The following is a 24,493-nucleotide window of genomic DNA, read 5'->3' on the forward strand; positions in this document are numbered from 1 at the left end:
TCTTTCTTCTAAAGAAAACATTTTTTTCCCAAAGTGAAACCCTTCCTACAAAGATTATTGAAAGAGGGGATTTTGTTTTGAATCATTATACAATAGAAGATAACCACTTTAGGAGTGATGCCTCTAATCCAACAAGAAGCCCAAAAGTGGGTAACCTCCAAGGGAATGAGAGTAAACACACCTGAGGAAATAGCTTAGAGGCCATTAGGATAATTTCTCCAAACCAAAGTGTCAGGAGAGTCTCCATTGATAGCCCAAGAATTGAGATTGAACTAGATATTAAGTATAATGGAATTAATCAAAAGGAGACCCACCCATCTTTTAGCATAAATGCTGATGTTATTCCTTTGGGGGAGTATCCTAAGAATTTCTAGAACACTTGCAGTGATTGTTAGCATGATTGGACTATTGAATTCATGACTATATTTGTCATTAATGTCAACATAGGATTATTTTTGTCAAGATTGCTAGACTACCAGGAAAAGAACGAGGTCATATGGATGAAGTAACGATGATCATATCAAGTGTAGTTAAGAATTTATTCTAAATTTTTTCCTGATGAAGTGGCTAAGTGTACAGAAAAAGTCAAAGAAATGCCTGATTTAAAGTGGATAGTATACAAATAGAGTTTCTAAGAAGCAGTTTTTGATATTTGGATTGTATCTCCTAATGGAGATAGAATCATAATACACATAGTTAGATAGCGACAAAAGATAGCCTGATGACAGAGAGTGTGCAAGGTCATAGGTCTCACTTGTAAGAATTTGTAAAGACTATGAGCCAAAAATGTTGTGTAATTGTAAGATAAATAATTATTTTAAATCATAATTAATAGGGAAAGCCTCAAGGCTAACTCAAGGACTTATTTTTAGAATATGGTATAAAGGAAAGTTATTTCTCTTGTGTTTAGTGTAAGGTATTGATGTGATTGAAGTGTAATATGCAAAGTATTTGGTAAATGTGAGGAAGTGATCCAAGGGATTATTGGATGTGAAATTGGTGATCTGGTATCAAGATCAGAAGAAGATAAGTTTGATTAATGGATATAGAAGGAGCTATAAATTTCTATTATTCTATAAGGAACAATAAAAAGATCATTTGGATAGTGATTTCGGTAGTATTTCCCCTGAAGCTATTTGCACAGTGGGTCCATGGTCCTTCTACCACTCCTAATAGGGTTGGAATTTCCTAGCAGGGATTCAAAGTATCCTAAACAGGACTGATATGTCTTGAGTGTATTTCATTGACTCCCAATTGGGTCCATCCTCTAACAAAGAACATTTATATTAGTACATCATTTTATGGGTACCATCCCCACTAAGGTTTTCTCTTTGATCAAGGGTTTCCCTTGTTAACATATCTTGTGCTATTATGTATGTGTATATTGTTATGGTTGTTGATTATATTGTTCACATGCTTAAGGATCAATAAGGTTAATAAATGTTTAAATAATTAGATAACTAATTCACCCCCCCCCCCTTGGTGGACTTTACTTTCTAAAAATTGGTATTAGAGCATTAGGTCCTTGAAGAGATAGCTTAATAACTTTGGGAGATCAATGATGGGTGACTTTAGAAAAGAAAGTTCTAAATGTGATAAAGCTAATATGGATATTTAGAAGATAAAATTCCTTGGTGAGATATCAAAATTATGGATAAAACAAAATGTTGAGTTTCTAGATCTAGAGTATTTTTGTTGCATACAAAAGGATAAACCTACTAATGCAAGCACAAGTAAAGATAGATCTAAAGAAAACAAGAAGATTGAAGAGTGGACTTCTCTTCTTATGAAAGAGATTCATAAGGTATGAAATTTTTTGTTTGTTGGACATGTAACTTGTATTTGGTCACTTTCCATCTAGATGTCCTAAGAGAGTAAGGAAAACTAGAAAGAGTTCACTTTCTGATGATAATGAAGAGTTTAAAGGAAGTGTGGAAATATTCTTGAATAATAACAATAATGAAGATGATCTAATAGGATTGGTTAAGGAAGAGAAAGTAATAAAAGAGATATTTTTAGTGACTATTGTTGATCCAAAGGCTAACCATGAAATTATTGAAGTTTTCTTTGAGACTTACAATGAATTGAAAAATAATATTCAAATTGTTGAACAAAGAGAAGAATAAATATCAAAACCAAGAGAAGAAGTAAGACTTGAAATAGTAACTCCTACACCTAACAAGAATTTGGCAAAAACTCACCCTACTAAATAGATCATTGGTAGTGAAGACAAAGGAGTGATGACAAGAAATAGAGTACATTAAGAATTATGTTTGATGTCTCAAGTTGAACCTATGAGCATAGAAGCAACATGCAAGGATGATCATTGGGTTCAAGCAATGAAGGAAATATTGTGAAGAATGAGGGGTTGGAATTGGTTCCTAGACCTAAAGACAATAATGTTATAGGAATTAGATGTGTATTTAGAAATAAGATGAATGAACAACTTGAAGTTGTGAGGAATAAAGAAAAGTTGGTATGAAAAGGATATTCACAACAACAAGGCATAGATTATGAGGAGAAATTTTCCCCTATTTCCAAAATGGAAACACTAAGAATGTTCTTGGATTGTGCAACAAGAAAAAGGTTTTAAGTATATTGGATGGATGCAAAGTCAAAATTTATGAATTGAAAACTTGAAGAAGAAATCTACATTGAGCAGCTTGAAGGATTTTGTTTCATAGAAGAAAAATACATGGTATACAGATTGAAGAAAGTATTGTATGGTCTAAAGAAAGCACCTAGAACCTACTATGCAAGGTTGGATAAATATTTGGAAAAATTGAGATTTTGTAAAGGTATGGTAGATAGTAATTTATAGTTGAGAGAAGTTGAGAATTAATTATTGATCATTATGATATTTCTTGATGACATAATTTTGGAGGAAATGATAAAGCAAGTGATAATTTTGCTGATGAGATGAATAATGAATTTGAGATTAGTATGATCAGTGAGATGAATTTTTTCTTGGGTTTATAGATTGAACAAAATAATGATGGTATTTTCCTATCACAAGCTAAGTATTTGAAAGACTTATTGAAATATTGGCTTTGAAAATTTTAACCCTTTCGGTACACCTATGATAACTGGTCACAAGTTATCTAGAAAAGATGAGACACGTACAATTGAGAAAAAAATGTATAGATCCATGATTGGAGGTTTGTAAATGTAGTTGGGATAGTATCAAGATTTCAAGATGATCCTAAAGAATCTGATTATGCAATAGTAAAGAGGATATTAAGATATCTAAAGGGTACACCTAATTTTGAATTATAGTATGATAGATCAAGTTATTTCACTTTGTTTGCATATACTAATGTACATTGGGTAGGAAGTAAGGATGAAAAAAAAAAGAATTTGTGGTGGAAAAAAAATTCTTTGAGGAAAATTGGTTTCTTAGCTAAGCAAGAAATAGGGTTGTATTTCACAGAGTACCAAAGAAGTAGAGTATGTAGCAGCAACAAACCATTGTTATCAAAACATGTCAATGAATCATATGTTGAAGGATAGTGGGATAGAATTATCAAAAACTTTTATCATGCATTGGGATAACATAAGTACACTAGGTGTGTCTAAGAATCATGTATTGCATTCTAAGACTAAGAATATATCTATTACCATTTTTTGACAGAGAAAATTGCAGAGAAAGAGATCAAACTAAAGTATGTAAGTGCAAAAGAGAAGATTTCATAATATTTATGAAGTCTTTGTCTAAAGATACATTTGAGTATTGTGAGGTATGCTTGGGGTTATGTCCCTAGCTACTCCTGAGTAAATGATGCAAAGATTGCATTAGTCCAGTGGTATAGAGCACTATTGTTTGAATGGACTAAATGTTGATGCTTCCTATATTGAGGAGTATCTAAGATGAGTAGAGTCACCAAGGACTCTTGATAGATTATTTAGAACAACATGTTTGGAAACTTGAGCTAGTTGAAGAATTGGAGTAGATGATTGACATAATGAAGCCTTTGGAATTGATGTCAATGGGGGAGAAGTATACAAGAAATACATCTCCTATGAATGGGGAAAATATTACATATAAGATATTTCCTATGTGTGGGGGAGAAGTATTGAAGATGTCAATAGGGAGAAACATTAAATGATGAAGTTGTTCTTGAAAGAGAGCATTTTGAAAATTGATGACCATCCATAGAAGAATGGGAGTTATTCCTAAGAGTTAGAGTGTGAAAAATTGATCTCAATCATAAGAATGAGAAAGCACAAATAGAGTGGTGTTCTAGTGGATTTTAGATTTTATTGATTAAAAGGATTTGAAGAGAAGAGAATAGCATAATAGCAACAACAACAAAGTTTGATTTTGTATTCTTGGAACTTAGATGTTTTTCATCTATGTTTCCATCAATACCAAATGGGGATATTGTTAGCATGAATTATGATGGTATTTCTTTGGGGGAGTATCCTAAGAATTTCTAGAACACTTTGGGATATTGTTAGCAAGATTGGCATATTGCATTCATGATTGCATTTGTCCTTGATGTCAACATAGCATTTTTTATGTGAAGACTAGAAGAGTATCAAACAAAGAATGAGGTTATACGAATAGAGTAATGATGATCATGTCAAGCATAGCTTAGAATGTGTTCTACATTGTGTCTTGATGAAGTTATTAAGTGTGCATGAAGAAAATCAAAGAAATGTAGAACATATGCCTAATTTATAGGGGAAAGCATATAAACATAGTATTTGAGAAGCAATTTTTTATGTTTGTATTGTATCTCATATCAGAGATAGAATAATGATACACACAATTAGACAATGAAATTTTACATCCTAATGATGATATTAGAGAGTGCACAAGGTTAGAGGTTTCCCATGTGAGAAGTTGTAAAGATTGTGATTTGACAATGTTGTGTAGTTATAAAATAATTAATTATCTTAAAGAGGTCCTATTATAATTAATTGGGAAAGCTTCAAGGCTAACTCAAGGAATTATTTTTAGGATATGGTATAAAGGAAGGTTATTTTCCTTATGTGATTTTTAAGGGATCAATGTGATTGAAGTGTGATATGCTAAGTATTTGGTAAATGTGAGTAAGTGATCCAAGGGATCATGCAAATATCAGTTGGATAGTGAATTCAATGGTCTTGCTCCTCAAGCTATTTGGATAGTAGGTCCATGCACCTTCTACAACTCCTAACAAGGTTGGAATCTCCTAACAAGGACTCAAATTCTCCTAATAGGGGCTGATATGTACTAAATGTATTTCATTGACTCCTAATAGGGTATATCGTCTAAGAAGGAGCATTAATATCAGTACATCATTTTGTGGATACCATCATGTTTCCCCAATTTTAGTCCATATCTATGCTCTATGGTTTTGAGTCAAGACAAATGTCAATTTCTTGAGTCTAAGTCTAGATTGCCTATAGGATGGCCTTTTTTTTCATCATTCCTTTGAGATAGCCTAATGTGGGAAATCATGTGAGTAATGCATCAACCCAAAGCTAGGTGATTAGGGCTTGGAGGGTTTTTTATGTGATATCTCGATGAGAAGAAGGTCTTGATATTTTGCTAATTCATATTCCCATATTCCTAAACCTGTCGAAGACAAAGATTCATGTTGAAGATATATTTCTTCATGAAAGAATTTCTAAATCTCTAAGGGTTTCTAACCTCATGGTCAAAGGTCTACATCTAGAGAAGAATACATTTAAAAGAGATCATAGGCATATTTAGAGAAAATTTAGTAGAGAACATTAAAGACTAAAGGTAAAGGATTAATATACAAACCATGAGAAAAAGTCAAAAGCAAGATCAATTGAATTCAAATACAAAGTGAGAACTCCAAAATGTGGAAATGGAAAAAGAACCAAGTCAAAGGTGGTATGACTCTTTTTTAAATGAAATTGACAATTAATATTTAATCTATGTGTATATGTTGTAGAGTTGAAAAGTCAATTGAACAAAAGAATGTGTGTTGTTGGCCAGTTAAAAAGTCCAAATGCTTATCTATCAAATTGGGTCCCATTCAAATATTAAATGAAAGTTGAATGCCTTCAACCATCAAATCTTACAAAATTTGTGATCATAATAAGATGCCTATTTGATAATCTATGTAAAAAAGTGACATGAAGGCACATGTCCCATGGGCCATCACATTTTATGAAGAAAAGCTAGGTCAAATGTCAGATCTTCCAAGAAATGAAGTAATGCCACATGTCTACCACAATGTGCCTAGTTGGAAAGAGGCCCTCGTGCCATGAAACAAAGAGACTTAACATCATTTTATTACAATTGTCAGATTGGAAAAGGATCTACATGTTTTGCCATCTCATTATGTAAAGTTGTAAGGAAAATATTCATAGCAACATAATGATGAAAAGAAAAATGTACACAAAGGAACCCACCATGGAAGTGATAAAGGAAGGTCATAACATTTAATCATGATTGTTAATTTAAGGTTGATGGCCAGAGTTCAAAAATGTAGTAACTATTGGAATATAAAATACATGGGGGCATTAAATAATAGAAGATGAAGAAAGTAGTGATTTTCTATAGGATTTTTTGAAGATTGTAGGAAGCTAAAAGGTCATGGAATATTTTCAAGAATATTGTAGATTTAAAAACATCAATAGAAGAGATAACATATGCTCATATCATGATGTAGATTAGATAATTTCATATTTTATTCTCATTTTCTTTTGTATTATATGACTGTTGTTGTACCAAAATTAAGAAAGGATAGAGAAGTATAAATTTAAACTCATTTGACAATACAAAAGTTGGAAAAATTGATGGTGAATTGGTTTATATTTCAATTTACCCTATTTTCTTGTCATGTTTTGTTTCCCATGGATAGATTAGTTCTACATTAAGAGTTGAAGGACAATTGTATATGATCTTGTGATAATCAAGTGTAATCCATTTCATTTTTATATTTGTAGTAGAGGTGATTCCATTTACTTTCTTCATATATGATTCTACTTCCTCTCTTGTTCATTTCATATTATGCTACATAGTTTTATTGGGAATTGAAGGATAGATATGTTGAATCTATAAATAACTTTCTAAATTCCATTTCATTCAAGCCTAGTAGTCAAAGAAATTCCTTTTGGCCCTTATGTACATTTCTTCTTCTCTTCCTCTTTTGCATATAGATGGTTAATACTACATTTAGAATAGAACTAAGAGTCTATAAATCTCAAGATAGTCTATTATATAGTCATTCCATTGGTTGTCATAGGTTGTTCAAATCTATTTTTTTGAATTTTTTTGTGCCTATAAATAATTTGGTTATCCTTTACTACTCTTAGTTTGATAGCTTATAATGTCAAAACTTCTAATCTCATAAAAACATATTCATTTCATATCATATAAAATCATAGGGAGTTGTACCTATTAAATTTAGAGTGTAGTGATATAATACATAGACTAGCCCATTTGTTGGTAAACATCCTTTTGTCTTTTCAAACATTGGGTATCAAAGAGTCAAGATTATAAAATCTAATAGGAGGAAAAACTATTAACCAAAACATCCACACAAGGGTTTTCCCTCAAATCAAGGGTTTCCATAGTTAACATATATGGTGATATGGTTGCTTATCATATTGTTTACATGATTCAAGATTAATAAGGTTGATAACTTTTTTAATAATTGGATAACTAATTCATCCCCCCTCAAACACCCCCCCTAGTTATCTTGGTGAACTTTACTTTTTAACACCCTTCTCCATACTTTTAATAATTTGAATCTAGGTTGCCAAAGATGATATTTCTCTATAATCTTTTAATTTTAATCCTATCTCTAAATGGGCTCTCCTACATCCCAATATCTTTTCAAAATTAAATACTTCTATAATTTACCACTTTTTACCTAGGTCCCTTGTTGGCCACATCTTTTCAATCCTAAATACATCTCAGGATGTACACACCTCTTTCCACATTAGGCACAATCATAAAATCCCCTATGGTGGGAAGAGAAGATAAGTATTTTCTTTTAAGATCAAATTCTATTCCTTTTCCTCATAATTTATTCTCCAAACTTTCTTCATTAACAATACCTTGTTCAATCTTCTAATATTTCTTATCCTCAAATCAACAATAGACTTTGGTTTACAAACTTGATCCTATGCTATGAGAGGCACCCTTTTCCTTTCTTCCACACCCAACCACAATTTTGCTTTCTAAATCCTTTTAATGAGCTCAAAATATTTTCCTAGAATTTTGAAAAGGCTTAATGCATAGGTAAGAAGTTTTTGATGATAACTTTTAAGAAGGGTAATTTTACTAGCTTGGCTAGGAAGATTCCCTTTCCATCTAGAAAATTTATGATTGAATTTGTCTAAAATATCATTCCAAAAGGATTTTAGGGGATTTAGACAAAGAGAAAGACCCAAATAAGAACACAAAAGTAGAGAGATAGAGAAACCAAGAATATTGGATATCCTTTTTTGATGATCAAAATTTAATTGCTAATTATTAATAATTTATATATTTTACCAATATAGTGAATTTAAAAGAGCCTTTTGATTTATTTTTTAAAAAGTGAGTTTTTTAATTTCCCTAATAAAATAATAAGAATAATAGGCTGAGCTTTAAATAAGACATAGATAATTAACATAAAATGACATTTCATAATTACTATTTAGGATTTGTTGAAAACCATAATTGGAATTATTATTGTGTTGTTATTGATGTCAAACCTTACTGGCGAGATAGTTGCTACCTTGCCAGAGTGCCATATCATTTGATTGATGAAGAGGATTTGAAAAGAAGAGATAAGAAGAAGACCTACTGGAAAGGTTGAGTTATATGGAATTGTCATGGGCACATCATTAGTTGGTACATTGACAAGTTAATGTTGTTTTCTCATAACACTAAGTGGAAAAGTCAATTGAGTTAAGTCTAGAAGAGATGATCAATGGAAGATAGAATTCATAGGCTAAACTGAGTAATAGAGAAAAATTTATAAGAACTCATAGAAGAAGCCATGTTATGCTAGTGTCAACTAAGTGATAGTTAAAGCCAAGTAAAATGTAGTGTTGAATAACAATCAATAAAGGAAATACAAAGACAATATAAGCCAAGTGACATTCTAGTCATGATTGAGCTATATAATAATGAATGAGTGTTAGCATTTGACAGATAAATTTTTGGATTGGTGAAAGTGCTAGAAGGATAAGTATTGATGAATTGGAGCATTTAATGCATGAAAAAACACTTTTGTACATTCATAGGAATGGATTCAAGAAGAATTTTTGAGAAGTTTCTAGAAAGCAGAAGGAGAAAAAAATAATGCAAGGATTTGATGAATCTAACATAACCCTAAGATCAATAGTGATGTTCAAGGGGTAAAAGGTCAAAGCTACCTATTTAAGGAGGCATGAAGATTAACCTAAAAAAATTAGCACTTGTTGAATCTATTGATTGACAAACTTGTGAAGTAGGCTGACAAGAGTAGAGGAGAGTAGAATTATGATTGCTTGAAGGGTTTTTCAATTAGATCTATGATGGATTTATGAATATAGGTCAATCAATGAATTAGAAGATGAGCTACATTGTGATCTATATTCATAAAGTGAGTTGTATTTTATCAGATCAACCTATTGTTACTTTCTAACCATTATATCAGTAAATATCCTTTAATCAAGGTTAAACTAGTAGTTATTTATAGATATTTTAATCAAGGTGTCATTCTAATGGGATATTCTTAAGACCTCTAACAATTCCACTCCTAATAGGGTGATTAAACCTTTTAGTAGAGTCATACCTAATAGTGTGTTTTCCAACCTTTAATAGAATTGGCTCTTAACTAGGTTCACTTTAGAAGAGTGAAATATTGGTAGTATGTTACTAGTATTTTTCCCAAATCAGGTTTCCATGTTAAATCCTAGTTTTAAACTTGTGTGAATGTTGTTTGATATTTCTTACTTATTGTTGCTAAAAGTTAAATTCTACAAGTTGGTTACTATTGGGATACTAAATTACATGTTAATGTTATAGTTAAGCTTCTATATAGACAGAGTGATCTAAGTTGTTTAAAGTGGTTAAAAGTTGAATTGGAACATCTAGACCTAAGGATAATAGATTCACACACCACCACCCCCCACCCCCCAATTTATTCTAAAATCATTCTAAAAATTGGTATGAGAGCTTGTGGTGCTTGTAAGGAATATTTTTAAGGGACATAAAGCTAAAGATAAAGGTGTATAGAAAGGAGGTGCCCAAGTTGAATAAGGAAAACTTCGCAGCATGAAATGTTTAATGAAAATACACATTTCTAGAATTGGAGACTCAACTCTATACTATCTAGAACATGAATACATAATTGTACCATCACCTATGATAGACCAATAGATAAAGGAGAACAAGATCCTAATCATGCAATTTTAGATATCGCATCTATCCTAAATTTGATGATATCACTGTGAAGAAAATTTGGGATAAGTTGGAAAAGATCCATAGTGGAGACAAGAATGTACTAAGAGCCAAATCAAGAAGCTTGAGAGGAAAGTTTAATGATATGAAGATGCCAGAAGGTGAGAATGTAGCCTAATATGTTGGCCAAATCAAAGAAGCAATGAATTCTATTAGAGGAGCTAAAGGAAAAATCGGTGATGAGACTATGATTAACAAGGTTATAAGAATCATACTTCCTATTTATGCTATTATCGTTTATACAATACAAGAATTGGGGTTTAATCTTGGTAATAATTTAACCTTGGATAGTTTCTTTGGTGGACTTAATTATTTTAAATTATCAAATTTTGAGAACTAATCTCCTCCTACTACTAAATCTATTTTCAAATCATAATTGGTTCTTCATAAGTCTAAGAAAGAGAAAGGAAAATATGTGAATAGTGAGAGTGAGACATTTAGTGATGGTCTTGATGATCTTGAAGCATTAATGGCTAGAATGATACCAAGAGGAAAAGGAAAATTCAAAGATAAACTTCCTATGATTTTTTTCACATGTAATAAAGTTGGTCATATTGTTACAAGATATCCTAATAAGGAAGATAAGGGTGAAAGGAAAGACAACAAGTAAAGATGAAAAAGAGATGATAGAGACAATAGAAAATACAAGGACTACAAGGGTAAAGGTAAGAAATCATCTTACATTGATGAAAAATAAATGATATTGAGTTTGATGGTCATGATGAAGAAGCTTTTTATGTTGCTATGAAAGATGATTTTGATGAAGATGAGAAAATTGCACTTATTTCATATATGAGGAAAGGTGATAGATGAATAGTTGATATTGGTTTCTCATATCTCATGACTCATGACAAAAGTAAGTTTGAAACCTTATAACATTATAAAGGAAGTTTTGTTAATTTTTCTAATGATGAACCATGTCTTGTGAAAGGTAAAGGATCAATATGATTCACTAATAAGACTAAAAGTGACAATGCTTATTGAGTTGAAGAGCTTAAATACAATTTTTAAGTATTACATAGTTGAATAGTTTAGGCTAGCGAGTCGATTTTCAACACAAGAAGGCTAAGATCTATGAAGCTACTAGTGAACATATTGGAAGTTGAGGAAAAATAAGAGGTGACTTTCTCTATCTAGACCTACCTAATGATACATGCTTATTCACATAATATGATGATGTATGGTTTTGGCATAAGAGGTTATGTCATGTGAACTTTGATAGTCTGGTAAGCATTAGTAAGATGAAAAGAGTAAGAGGATTACCAAGATTGAAGAAACCTAATAATGTGATGTATAAAAAATATCAAATGAGAAAAAATGACAATGTCTAGTTTCAAGATCAAGACCTATACTTCTACTAATATTTTGGAGTTCATTCATACTAACCTATCTAGACCTATTGGAGTACAAAGCTACTATGGTGACAAAGACTTTATTCTACTTGTTGATGATTACTCTTGAATGATGACTGTGATGTTTCTTAAATAAAAATATGGTACATTTCAAATGTTTAAGTGGTATTTGGCTATCAAGTTGAAAAGGAATCTAGTAAAAGCTTGAAGTGTCTTAAAATTGATAGGGGAGGTGAATTCATATATGGGGAATTCAACATATTTTGCAATGATAGAGGAATCAAAAGATAAATGTATCCACCAAGAACCCCTCCATAGAATAGTATAGCTTAAAGAAGGAATAGATCAATCATGGAATTGTTTGAAATATAAGAGGAGTACCTGAGAGGGGAAGGGTTAATTAGTTACCAATAGAATAGTTCAAAATCACTTAGATGTCAATACAAACTTCCTTTTAAGTCACAGCTCAGTTAGAACAAGATATTCACTATAACTCAGTTAACAAAGAAATCTTAAGATAATGATGTGCATTAACCTTTAGTAACTTACCTACGGAAAGATAAAGTAATAAGAAAATAACGTAAACACATGAGACACCAAGATTTAACATGGAAACCCATCCCTATTAAGAGATAGCCTTGTTAAAGGCTACAAAACATACTATTAAGTGTGAGCCTATTAAAGTATTTGAATCACACTATTAAGAGTGGCCTTGTTAGAGGTCTTAAGACACTTTGATCTAGAAATGTCACCTAGTTAGAGGGTTTGCAAAATGATTGTTAACTCAACTCTATTAAAAGATATAATTGAATAATTGTTATCAACAATCTCCCTCTTTGGCATTGATGGAAATACAACATCTCATTAAGAAAAAAAAACTTGGATCAATCAAAATGATTAATAAGATTTTATAATATCCTTAGTATAATTTTGATTATCCATCCATCCATGAGAATCCCCTCTAAGATTCTCTCTCTATAGGCTTATCTTCAGACTCCATCAGATCAAGTGCTCCCTCTTGCAGATTACTGCCTCTCATTCTTCTACAATTACATCAATCTCTCTCAATGAACATATGACATAATTCTCTCCCTTTTTGACATAAAATGCCAAAGACTTGACACAATGATTTTATAATGTACTTCATATACTAATTCATATGCAATGATCTTTGAATTCTTTGCATCAACTTGATAGATCTTAAAGTAGTTTGGTTGATGCATTAGTAATCTATACTCTAGTGAGCTTCAGATAGGGGAATGAACCCTATCTTTCCTCTTAGATAAAAAATGCATCCTTAGGTAATGGGTTGGTGAATATGTCAGAAACTTTCTTCTTTGTGTTAACATATTATAATTTCACCTCTTTATCTTGAACTAATTCTCTCAGAAAATGATACTTGATTGCAATGTGCTTTGTCTTGGTGTGCATTATTGGATTTTTAGATATATTGATTGCACTTGTGTTAGAAAAATAGATAACCATTGGATCCTTGGTTTCTTCCTACATTCCTAATAGCAATTGCTTGATCCACATTATGTTGGAGCAACTAAGTATTGCAGCAACATATTCTACTTTTGTTGTAGACTAAGAGATGCAATTCTAGTTTTTGCTTGTCCAAGATACTGACCTCTTTCCAAGAAAGAATTTTCTTCCACTGGTGATCTTCCTATCATCAATGCTTCCAACCCAATCAACATTTGTAATGGATTTTAACTCAAAGTTTCCTCCTTTCTCATACCATAGACCATAGTCTTGAGTACCTTTTAGATATCTCATAATTCTTTTGATTCCCATCATATGATTTTCTCTAGGATTCATAGAGAATCTTGGGACTATACCAACTACTAATGCAACATTAGGTCTTATATGAAAAACATACTAAAGTTTCCCAATCATAGATCTATAGGTAGTCTAATTTACCTCTTTTTAATCATCATTCTTGGATTGGTTATGTCTAGTAGACATAGGTGTTCCAACTGTTTTAGAACCTTCCATTCCAAAGGTCTTGAATATCTCCTTGACATATTTTGACTAAGTAGTGTAAATTTCATCCTTCATTTGATGAACCTATAAACCAAAAAAGAATTTTATTTCTCCAAACATTAACATTTCAATCTCTTTCTTCATTTTTTTAGAGAGTGACTTGCATAAGTCATGATGACCTATAAATAGGATATCATCCACAAATATTATGCTAACAAAATATTTTTATGTGGTCTCTCTTTAGTATATAGTCCGTTGTTATCATTGGTTCTTTGAAAAAAAATCTTTACTAGATATCCATGAAGTCTCTCATACCATGCTCTAGGAGCTTACTTTAGACCATATAAAGCTTTGTGTAACTTACAAACCATGTCTCTTTTATTTGGATCAATAAAAACTTTATGCTAATCAATGTAGACTTCCTCTTCTAGAATTCCATTCAAGAAAGCTAATTTTACATCCATTTGATACACTTTGAATCCTTTAAATGCAACATATGCAAGTACTACTCTGACTCCTTCAAGTCTAGCAATAGGATCAAATGTTTCTCGATACTCTATTCCTTCTTTTTAAGTGTATCCTTTGTGATGGGACACAAAACTACCCTCTTGATTTGAGTACCATTCCAAGCTTTTGAGCACTTATAGCGCATTTAATGCATGTGTACTCAACTATCCTTTTGAGGCCTAAGAGGTGTTTAATGTTTCTAACACCTTGCATTTATAATATGCATGCATCTTGTATTGCTAAATTGTCCTTTTGAGTCATTCAATGAAGTTCCATATTGAGCAATGTTCAATCTTACATTTTTGCATAAGTGCCAAACAATGATAGGAGACCTAGTCTGAATTTGAATATCTTGCACCCAGTAATGTTTCATGACTCACTACTTTGGGAATCTTTGGTATGCATATCAGAGAACCTATGTTTCATATTTAAAGTCATTTTGACATGTTTTGACTATGTTTTGAATCCCTCAAAGTCAGTTGTTTATTATTATTATGATGATGCTAATTATTCAGAATTTTAGGAGACCCAGTTTGACCTATTGTAACTTTGACCCAGGTAATTAAAATGAGAAATTTCCTTTTGAATTGCATTCTAGAGGTCAAATACTTTCTATGTTTCAGATTTGATATTATGAAAAAATCATTTGATTAGTTTGCAAACATGATTCCAAATGCAATTTCTAAAGTTTCACTGGTGTCATATGTAGATTGATTAGTACCCCTGTTTGGGATGTTGTAACCCTGAATATATGATAGGTGAGATTGAATGGATTACACCATTGTATTCTAATCTACAAATACTTTAAGTGTGCCATTTTGCAAGTCTTTACAAATTTTTCTACACACTTTCCCAAGTCCATTCCATTTGTAAAATCACTTTTCTACTAATGTTTCTAGTCTTGCAAATCCAATAGCCCACTTTGACCATTTGCCAAATTTTCCTATTTTTTTTTCATGAGATAAATCATATATTTATACTCTCCTCACAAAAATGAACTAATGCTCCATTTTTTGTTCCCCCAAGTGTCAGTTTGACCTTTTTTTTAATCCAAAATCGAATACAATGTATGGTTTTCTAACATGTTTTCTTGTAGGTAGTTTCACAAAGGCATCTTTGATGGTCAATATATTTTGACCCTAAAGTTGTCATGGCATGAGATTGGGTAGGTAAGAGTATGTGGAACAAAGAATTATCATGTCAGCTTGTAGAGCCTAGTTGTCTATTTTGGTCAGTTTTCAAGATTAGTTAGAGCACCCTTTGGCATGAAATTGGAAATTAAAAAATTAGGGTTAAATGATTTTCAATGATCAGTTAGCAACATTTTTTTTATCCAGATTGAATCCAATCAGTTTGGAAAGTTGAAATCAATGGATTCCAAGAGTTGGGTGTCTCAATTTGAATTTTTTTATAGCCATATCTACTTTGGGGCCTAACTAATATCATCTAATTGATAAGATACGAATTAGGGGAATAGAGGATGTTTTAAAAGGAAAACGTTATGATGGTTTAAGTTGCATGCACAATTGACATTTAGAGAAAAGAGTTGAAGTTTGATACATATGCTTATTGAGTTCTCATCATTGATCATTTCAAAACTAATGTCAAAAGTTTTTCTTATTGAATTACTTATTTTTTCTAATTTTCTCAATTTGATGTTTTAAAAGATGGTGAAAGGAGATTTTATTTATGCCCAAATGTTAATAGACTTAAGTTACTTTTAAGTGCATAAACTAAGTACTATATATAGAACCCTCTAACTAAATAGAATACATTTTTGAAGATTGAGAAATCAAGAGGCTATGACATGTGTGAGATCAATTACCATACAAGATGTTTAAAATTAAATCATTTTAAGACATAGGAAATTACAAAAAACAAAGCCAACCCTCTACACATGGATTTGAATGGAAATTTTGATCACTTGGTCAGAAGATTGGAATACAATCATCGTGCAAGCTAAAAGGAATGAATGTGTAGGCCATTGATACAAGCCCATTTTGATGCACACATGAATCTAGTTCAGAGATTGTACTCCAAGAAACCAAAAGTGTTCATGAGAACTTTGAAGTTGAGTCAAACAAATTTGAATAGTCATTGAATGTCGTAAATCTATATGACAGAGTATTTCACTGTGAATCGATGGAGTGGAAGCTGAATTTTGTTTCACATAGAGCTTGTGCATGCATCAAAAGGAATCACACAAGGCATATAAGGAAAAAAATAGGGCACAAAGTAGTTCATGAAAAATGCAGGAACACATGGATAAAAGGGGGTCTATTACTTTTTCTTTCAAGTAGCAACAATGGTAGAAGCAGAAACTCCCATAAAGGGCAATGCATTTTTTATGATCCTCATGGTATCCACCCTTGTTTGTGCAAGCCATTAGAGGGTGCATTCAAAAAAGCTTTGTGAGAAGAGCAGCAATAGGATATTTTTGTGAGGAGGCCACAAGCTATGAAAATATACCATATTTGTATTAATAGCAGGCCAGGTTGAACATAGAGGTCTTCTCTAATCCTAATTGGAATGATCTGATGCATGCAATAGGAACTCTTTCAATTTGACCAAAGCAGGAAGACATTTTTGGTTTAAAATTTCCATGTAAGTTTAACATAAAATGGCACTATAAATCTAGGGTATCAACTAGTGGATGGATGAGATTGCATGGATGGAGGATCCATGTCCTTACATATGGGGCTCCCTTTATTTTAGAGGATTATGCCTGTGAAGTAAGATCACCATGGCTCATTTTTCTACGATAAAAGGCTTTGGAGATATCTCACATTCTTTGTGTGGAGGTTTTAAAAAGTGTTTAAAAATATGAGTTCACATTGCATGTAATGTCTTGAAGACAAGCACTTTTAAAGTGCAAGGCTCATGTTGGGCCCACATGTTGTGGTTGACAACTAGGGGCATGAAAATCAATAATTTTGAACAAGACCACACACATACAAATAGGGATGGTGACATCATCAATACTGATACATTGTGATCGAGGGTAGCATTGTAGTTATAACCATGTGGTTAAGCCTAACCGTGCTGAAGGAGTGATGTGGTTAGTTAATCATCAGTGCATGATCACACCAGTCAATATGAAGTTGGAGAAAAATGTCCTAAAGCCACGAAAATGCTTATTTTTCATTATCACATGGATTAACAAAGCATGAAGGGCTCTAAAGGCATGAATCTTGGTTAGGCACCTGGTCGCATTGGTTAAGGCATAACCCAAGGTTAAGCCCAGAAAGTTGTGCTAAGGTGACATGTGGCAAGATGTCTAGGTGGAATGATGAGTTGGCATTAGCTGTATAAAATTTGGCCAATTAGAGATTGACATGTAGTGGTCAACTAGGGGTTGACCCAAATGGAAAAAGGGGCCAAAAAATTGAAAATTGAAAATTTGTTTTTTATTTGCAAATTTTGAGTGTTCAGGCCTAGAATATAAAATTTAATGCTTTAAAAGATTTTTCTATGGTTTTAACTATAGAATTTTTTTAATTTTTAATTTAAATACTTTAAACTTGCAATGGGGGCCTGATTTTCAAATGCATGCTAGACGTCATTTTTCATCAAAAATAGGCAGTGCAATATACCTTTGGAATTAAGAGAAGATTAAATTTCTAAATATGGGATCAAAATTTGCATAGGTATTCAACAGTATAGGCTATAGGAAAATTTGTGTTTTTTGGGGCATCCTTAGCAAAATGAGCATAATTCATGATTAAGCTGCAAAATTAGTTGGAAAGAAGTCATTGAAGTTTTTTGCTACTAGATTTAGAATAAAATGATTCTAAGAGTTTCCTTTGGCCTCTAGAAGTCATTTGACTAATTTTTTTCTCTTGCTTTGATCTTAAATCTAGCATTAAAATCTATTATACTTTTCAATCATTCTGTATAAATTTTCAAGGCATTTTTCAAGCAGCATTGAAAAGATTGGATGTGCAATTATAGAGAGAGTAGAGAGATGTTTTGCATCTATAGATGGAGGTTTTTGAACTAGACAAATGGTAGCATCTGATCTAATCTAGGATTTTCTTCCTTTCTATTTAATCTTTTCTTTTCTCTTTCTCAAGGGTTGACAGTTTTCACTATGAGACCATAGGTTCCAGTTGTGATATTTTTCACTACTGTGATACCATTTTCTTCAGCATTTTCTCGTGTAATAAAAAAAAGGTAATAAGAATATAGATAGTTCTAATCTATTAGGTACTTTTATGATTCAATTTTGAATGCATCTTATTGTATTTGTTTCAAGGAAATAAATAAAAGTGCACTAGCAAGCTAATCTTCTATCTAATTTTTATCTTATGTTCATGCTATTTGTGATCTTTTGTGATATATGTACAAGGTGCATATTTTCCAGTTGCAATCTTTTTTAGATCATATATGTTGATTTTTTTGCTTGTGATTGAAGGAGTCATGTAAACACTTAGTTTAACATCATAGGGTTGCAGATCTCATGAAGGGATAGGTTGAGTATGAGATTCAAAAAGATGTAGATGTCAAATTCACAAGGTGAATGAATAGATTAGGAAAGTCCTAATGTATGGGATATGTCAATCATTTTTAGGATGTGGGTTAGGAGATTGTGGGATTGTTCAATAGATAAGGCATTGATTAGCTACATGATCAAAGTGTTATGTTATTCATATCATAGTTATGTTGAAATCAACATTATTAATCAAATATCTTTTCCCTTTAATGTTGAAGGAACTCAAAAGTGTTTCCCTCACTTTCCTTATCAAGTTCTTAGGTCATGTTATTAGTTATTTCATGTCTGGGATTTCTTCATAAGTTTTAGAATATTAAGGGTTTTATCTACTTTGTTTGATTCAAGTGTATTCTTTAGCACTTGTACCATATAAATGAATTTGAGGTACACCCACGTAGGTTTTGTAGAGCCTACAGTAGAAGAAGGGTCTAGCCTTATAATTGGTCGGGTGTCTGAAAGGGTATGTTGTAGATAGGAAGTAACTAACCCTAGATGTAACTTGTTCTCATTGAGATAATTTGAAACCTTGATGTTTCAAAACACCAACACTTAGCACACTAGCATTGTCATATTCGTTGATACTTCACAATGTTCATTCAAGTTAATTTTGAATGCCCACTTTGTACCAATTACATTTTTGTCCTTGGGGCTAGGAACAAGAGTCCAAGTATTGTTCCTTTTAGTTTTCTCCATCTCTTTATTTATTGCTTCAATCCAACTTTCATTATTCAATGCATCTTTAATAGTTCTAGGTTCAAATTTAGTAAGAAAACATGTACCTTTTAGTTTGTTCCTTGTCATTTTGGCTCTTGTCTAATTTCCAATTATTTTCTTAGGTTCATGATGCCTTCTGACATATATAGCAAGTACAAGTATCTTACTTCTAGATTATAGACTAGATTCACTTGGTTCACCAAGCTCAAGTTCTATGAATTTCCAAATTCTACTATGTTTCTATTGTTTGACACTCAATTCCCATAGACTATGACTCGGGTTCCTCTATCAAGATTTGGTTTGAACTATCTCTAGCTCGAGTTGTACTAGCTACAACTTGGTTGAAACTTGGGTGGGGCAATCTATTGAATGTTGGGCAAAGTAGTAGGCTCAAAGCAAAGAAAGTTTATGTAATCTCTAGGTCCCTTATTTCTTTGTTCTTAATTCTTTTCTACAAACTCATCAATTTTTAAATGTACACTTTGTATAACCTTGTGAATAGCAAGATTTAAACATTTATGTTTTCTGTTCTTGTAGGAGTATCCTAGGAAAATGCCTTCATCACTTTTCACATCAAATTTTCCTTTCCTTGACTCTTTTAGGATGTAACATTTTCTACCAAATACTTTGAAATAAGAGACATTAGTTTTATAGCCATACCATAAATCATAAGGTTTTTGATCTATACCTTTGTTTAATTGAACTCTATTCAAGGTATGAAATATTGTGTTGATTGCTTCCTTCTAGTATTTGGTAGCAATATTTTTATCTATCATCGGTGTTTTTACAAAATCCATCATGGATCTATTTTTTTTTTCTACTATACCATTTTGTTGACATGTACCAAGTATAGATACCTATCTTTTGATTAATCTTTCATTTTAGAAATCATTGGATTCATTAGAGATGAATTCTCCTCCACTATCTGATCTTAGGCATTTTAACTTCTTACATGTTTCTTTCTCAACTTTAGCCAAATACCACCAGATTTTTTTTAAAGCTTAAATTTTTTCCTTCAAGTACATTATTTTCATCATCCTAGATAAATCATCAACAAACAAAATGAAAAATTTGTCTCTACTGTAGCTATCTGTACCTAATGGTCAAAAAAGATTTGTATGAACTAGTTTTAAGACTTTGTTAGTATTGAAATTCTTACTTTTGAATCTAGTTTTACCCATCTTTCCAATCTGACATTGTTTTTATATTGTCATTTTAGGTTTCTTTAGATTTAGAATACCTCTTACTCTTTGATTCTTGCTTATAGTAACTAGATTATCAAAGTTTACATGATACATCCTTTTATGCCATAACCGACTATCCTTTGTTTGAGCCAAGAAGCATGAACTTTCAATGAGATCTAGATAGAATAGATTACCTTTTGTTTGATTTCCAGTTCCAACTAGGTTTCCTTTACCATCCCGAATCATGGTCTTCCCATTCATGAATTCTACCTTGTATCCAATGTTGATCAGTTGTACCACACTTAGAAGATTGTGTCTTTGTCCTTAAACCTAGCAGGATTTATCATATTTGATTCCATCACTCAATTCAATGCAACCTTTCCCATTCACTTAACATAGTTCATTGTTTCCAAATTTAACACTTGTACCATCATAGTTCTCCAAGTGTTCAAACTTAGTTTTATCACCATTCATGTAATGAGAACAAACAAATGATCTATTATCCATCTGTCATTCTTGCTTACATGAGAAATAAGTGCCATCTTTTCATTATCCTCATCATCTTATTCATCTTTAATAGAAATATATACCATTTCATCTTCATTATCACTATTAGAATCTTTAGCAATATAACAAGATTTTTTACCTTTGTCTTTGTAGCCTTTGTAGTATTTGAATCTTTTTGCCTTTGAACTTCCTGGATTTTTTTTCATCTTTTCTTTCCTTGTTGGGACACCTTACAACAATGTGACCAACTTCTTCACAAGAAAAACAACTCAATGGAATTTTTCCTTTATATTTACCTTTTCCTTTTGGTAACCTTCTTGCAAGCAAGGTTGCAATAGCTTCAAAGTCATCATCAAATTCTTCCTCTTTTTCACTATCAAACTATTTTCCTTTTGAGTTTCCTCCCTTTTTTCCAAGGGTTAGTTTGGCTTTAAATACTAATTCTATGTTGTGAGAGCTAGGAAGATATCTAGTTATCAAAATTATCAAACTCAAAAGTTGTTTACCTTCCCACTAGTTCATCCAAAGTTATATCATTTTTGGGATCGCATCTCATCTCTTGAATAATGAAAACTCTAATTGTATCAATAGAAGGAAGAGTTCTTAATACCTTGCTAACCATGATTGCATCTTCAATTATTCCTCCAAAAACTCTGATTGCACTCACACTTGCTTTGATTCTCTCATTGTATTTTGCAATGTTTTCATATTCTCTCATCTTCATCTGATCAAATTGACCTCTTAGACTTTCTTCTTTTTCTCTCCTTACATTGGCATCTCCTCCATAGATCTTTCTGGTATCTTGTTCCACATTCCATAAGTAGGACGACAATATTTGACTTCATCAAATTCAGCATAATTAAGAGTAAAAGAAATGTCAATCGTCATTGTGTTGTGATTATTTTTATCTACCATTTTCTCTATGGTCAAAGGATCAGGAGGTGACACTATTGGTTCTCTAGGAATTTTAGCCCTATATCTCCAATGGTTCCCAAATGTAACTTCATGAGTTCCTTCCATGCTTTAAAGTTATGTATGATCAACATAGGAATCTCTCTTCTCTAAGACATCTTGATCTTTAGCTTAGGTCCTTGAAAATTTTCCTCCAATCAACAAGAGCTTTGATACCAATTTTTGGAAATATAAGGGGAGTAACTAAGAAGAGAGGGGTGAATTAGTTATCACTAAAATAATTCCAAGTCCCTTAGATGTCAATACAAACTTCCTCTTAACTCATAGCTCAGTTAGAACTAGATATTCACTATAACTTGGTTAACAAATCAATCTTAAGATAATGATGTGCATTAACCTTTATTAACTTAGTTGCAAAAGATAAAGTAATAAGAAAATAACATGAACACATGAGACACCAAGATTTAATGTGGGAACCCAATTTGGGAAAACCACCATTGCAACTAGTTACAACTTTTCACTCTTCTGAATTGATCCCTACTAGGAGCCAACCCTATTAAAGGTTACATAACACACTATTAGGTTTGACCTTGTTAAAGGATTTGAATCACCCTATTAGGAGTGGCCTTGTTAGAGGCCTTAAAACACTTCAATCTAGAAATTTCACCTAGTTAGAAGATTTACAAAATGACTATTAACTCAACTCTGGTAAGAGATTTCTTCATTGCTACAATTGTTAGAGAGTAACAATGATTGGCCTAATTGATGAAACAACTAAATTGGAGATTCATATCACTATTCTAGCTTATTCTCTAGATCCTCCTTGATCATAATATTCTTTGCATCTCCTTGGATACTCTACTCTAAATCACATATCCTTCTATATTCACATCTTATATATTCTTCTCCACTTTGTCATTTTTCAATTCACATCTTGACCTTTCATATAGATGAAACTCAATGCCAAGTTGGGTTGAAGATCCTTTCAAATAAACAAATAAAATCCATTGAGTTGGCTTGCATAAATCAACTAATAGATCAAACTAATCTATTATAGGTAAGAAAAAATTGGGTCACTCGGTTACCAATGAGTTCCTTGGTAACCGACCTTACTAAGTTTATACTAAACTCCTTTAATAACCAACTTGAATCGGTTTACACTAAGCTCCTTTATGACTGACCTGACTTCGTTTACATAAGAATCCCTTAAATTTGTATCTTCTAGTCTTTTGAACTTACTTCTAACTAGAAGTTCTTGGTTAGAGTATAACATTTGTATAAAATCAATAGCAATATACAATTCGAATAATTGATGATGGAAAAGAATGTTGCACCAAAGTACTAGAGAGAAGCAATAAACTATACTATGGTTTATACTTTGAACCAAGTATAAGTCAAGAAAGGTACAAACATTATAGCGTTTGAGTTATGGTATGTATATGCACCTAATGTGAAATATTTCATAAGTTGTTGGGATTGCTACTATATTTTTTGCAAATCCTAACAAAAGTCACATGACGGATGTGAAAAGGATATTGAGATACCTGAAAGGAATAGAGGACTAGGGACTATATTAGAAGAAGAGTGACAGATTTGAACTGAAAGGATATACTAGTGCAAATTGGGATAGAAATGTTGATGAAAAAAGAGTAAAAGTGGTGGAGCTTTCTTTCTAGGAAAGATATTGGTTTCATAGACAAGAATGAAGCATAACTGCATTTCTCAATCCATAGAAAAGGTTGAATATGTGCCTATAATAGTTAATTGTTCAAACATAATATGGATCAAGAAATTACTAAAAGGGATGAAGGAAGAGATCACTAAAGCTATTGATATATTTTGTGATAACACAAGTGCTATAAACATATCCAAGAACCCTATGATGCACACCAAGACCAAGCGTATTGCAATCAAGTACCATTACTTGAGAGAGTTGGTACAAGATAAAGAAGTAAGATTGGAGTATGTGAATACAAAGGAATAGATAACTAATATTTTCACAAAGGCTTTACCTAAGGATGCCCATGAGTATCTATGATGTAAATTAGGCTTGATTTCCCTAGCCAAGGTTACCTAAACTAAATATGGATCATTGCATCAAATGTTTTGATCAAAATATCTTATAGATTGATGCAGTGGGTCACACTTTAGTAACTGCCTAAAGTTGTGAAGAGATAAGCATAAGATGATTGAATCAATCATAAGAAATATGATAGAGAGATAATTTACTACAATAGTATGAGAGAGAATATATCTGCATGATGAAGATGTATGAGACATACTAAAGTATCTTCAGCATTGTTGTCAAAGAGGGAGAAGTTATACAGTTAGGTCATGATATGAGAAATGAAGAAGTTACCATGAGAAAGAGAGAAGTTAAGAATATGAAAGAGGGAGAAGTTATATAGTCTACATGGAATAAATCAATGAGGGAGCT

The sequence above is a fragment of the Cupressus sempervirens genome, chromosome 11 (genome assembly GCF_028749045.1).
Source record: "Cupressus sempervirens isolate cs-2001-9-10 chromosome 11, ASM2874904v1, whole genome shotgun sequence".
Lineage (NCBI taxonomy): Eukaryota > Viridiplantae > Streptophyta > Pinopsida > Cupressales > Cupressaceae > Cupressus > Cupressus sempervirens.